The sequence below is a fragment of the Littorina saxatilis genome, linkage group LG3 (genome assembly GCF_037325665.1).
Source record: "Littorina saxatilis isolate snail1 linkage group LG3, US_GU_Lsax_2.0, whole genome shotgun sequence".
Lineage (NCBI taxonomy): Eukaryota > Metazoa > Mollusca > Gastropoda > Littorinimorpha > Littorinidae > Littorina > Littorina saxatilis.
Genome location: NC_090247.1, coordinates 15,595,925 through 15,598,296, shown reverse-complemented (window position 1 = coordinate 15,598,296; position 2,372 = coordinate 15,595,925). Strand labels below are relative to the sequence as shown.

Here is a 2,372-nt window from a genome sequence, read left to right as displayed (position 1 = left end):
TCTACAGGTACATCAGCGGAACCAAAGGCGCAGAGAGGGAGGAGCTAGAGAGGGGAATTCCGCTGTCTGCCCCACCGATGACGTCAGATGTCCCGCTACCACCAGCCCTGCCACGCCCCACTACACTGCAGCAGGAAACACAGGGACCACTACACAAGTTCCACCTGCCAGAGAGTACCGCGGGCATGGCGAAAAGCAGGCGTCGACAGAAGACTCCCAGACAGCCCCCCTCCACCTCAGGCCCTCCTGTGCCCATCCTCCCCTATCCCCTCCTCATGGTGCAGGGCACCGATGATAACCCCCCCTACATCATCCCCCTCCCTCCCAACTACAAGCCCCCTCCTCCAACAGCCACAGTCACCAGCGCCACGGCTTCACCAGCACCGGACCCGCTGCAGCCCTTCCTTGTCACCAACCCACACCCTCCTGCCCCTCCTGCACCGCCTGCCCCACATGCACCGCCTGCCCCTCCTGCCCCGCCTGCCCCTCCTGCCCCGCCTATCTTTACGCCTACCACGATTAAGTCTCGGTCCACAGAGTGGTACCGGAAGAGAAAGCAGGAGGCGGACCCAAGCAAACCCGTAGCCAAGCGGAGGGCTTTTGTGTGCAAGCTGTGCGGCAAGGAGAGGAGCTGCTTCAGCCACACCCAGTACTGTGGAGCCTGGTGGTGCCAGGAGAAGTCCGGGCCCTATGCAGATTGGCTTGAGACTCGGAAGAAGGACCTGGCTGAGAAGAAGAAGAAGAAGAAGAAGGAGGACCAGTGATGCCTGTCCTTCTGTCAACCAAACCAGCCTGCCAGCTGTCTCTCCTCAGCCAATCTTCCCCTCCTCCCCCCAAAAAACAAAGAAAAAAAACAAAAAAATTCCCTAATGCTGCCTATTTGAAAAAATAGAAGGTCCCAAGCCCTTGAAAAAGCAGAGGGAGGAATTGTTACTTTTCATATGTCATTCAAAATTTAAAAAAACAAGAAAGGTAGGTTGTTGCAACGTTTGTTATTGACAAAACAATACATTCACATATCTATGATAGGAGGTTTATTGATATGTGACTGTATTGTTTTGTCAATAACAAACGTTCCAACAACCTAACTTTCTTGTTTTTTTATTCTGAATTTTGAAACGTTGGCAGTCTCTTTGTTTTTGGATGTTTATTTTTAAATGTCATTCAAAGATAAGTGATGTTAAGTGTTTTGGATAAAAACGCCTGTGGTGTAATGTAACACATCAACCAGATCTTCTGGTTGAAGAACTAGGTTCAAATCCTGGCAGGCGTCACTGTTTCAAAACTTTGCATCTCTGTATCACTGTATACATGTTATGATAGATTGCACCAAAAGAAAACAAACAAAATTACATGCACACAAAATAATTTCTCTTCATTCCCCCCACCCCCATCACTACCTTCTATCATAGACTTGAATCATAAACAAACAAAAATAAATAGAAAATATAAAAAAAAATTTAACATTCTATCATTTCACTTAGACCCAAACATTTTTTTTTTTATTAAGCTCATCATAATTAAATTTTCATAATTTACATTTACACTATGATGTTTTTTTTCAAATCCACTCCAAACAGATGGGTAGAAAATAATAATGGGAAGAAGAAGCGACAGCATTTTCCTAAAACTAGGTCATATTTACTCAGTTTGTGGGTTAACTGTGTCAGGAGCGGTTCCTTACATTAGGACGTGTCTATTATAAGAACGACAGGGAACGGATTTTCCCAATGCGGATGGGTGTTCTATTATTAGACCCCAAGCATTAACCCCTTTGAGCGCCGGTTAACCCTTTCCCTCCTGCGCGGGATTCCATTTTGGGGACAGAGAAGATTGGCCTGTGGCCTTTGCGCAGGGGCCATGCTAATCTTCTCTGTATCGTTCCAATTTTAGTATATGTACTGCGTGAACAGTACACATACCCCTGGTATGCATAGATTTAAGTACCCTAGAGTTAACCTGAAAATTACCTCACTGGTGTGACATGCCCTTAACATACAATTCTCGACAGAAATCCCTTATCAAGACAGTTGTAAGACCTTACACTCGTAATTGACTCTTACGGAATGATACCAAGTTAAAACAAATAAATAAACAATTATCTGTACCTGGAAAACAGATCTAGATGAACGGAAAATGAATTTTCTGTCTGTATCTCTCATGGCCCAAGCTGCAAACAAGTTTTTCCGTTAGAGAGGCTATTTTTACTGGCTAGGCTTGTTTATTGATCGACAGCTGCGGCTGTGCTACATGAACTGACTGCCGTGCAGCAGCGGTCTATATTTAGATCTGAATGCCGCAGCTGCGGCGAGAACGGGGAAGTGCGTATAACGCAGCGCACTTCACTGCTGTTCAGCCCTTACGTCCTTACC

General features: G+C 45.9%; 1 pseudogene; it reads right to left on the bottom strand.

Moving 5' to 3' along the window:
• Positions 1-1,844: 1,844 nt before the first annotated feature.
• Positions 1,845-1,916, bottom strand: LOC138963378 (U6 spliceosomal RNA; annotated as a pseudogene).
• Positions 1,917-2,372: the final 456 nt, after the last annotated feature.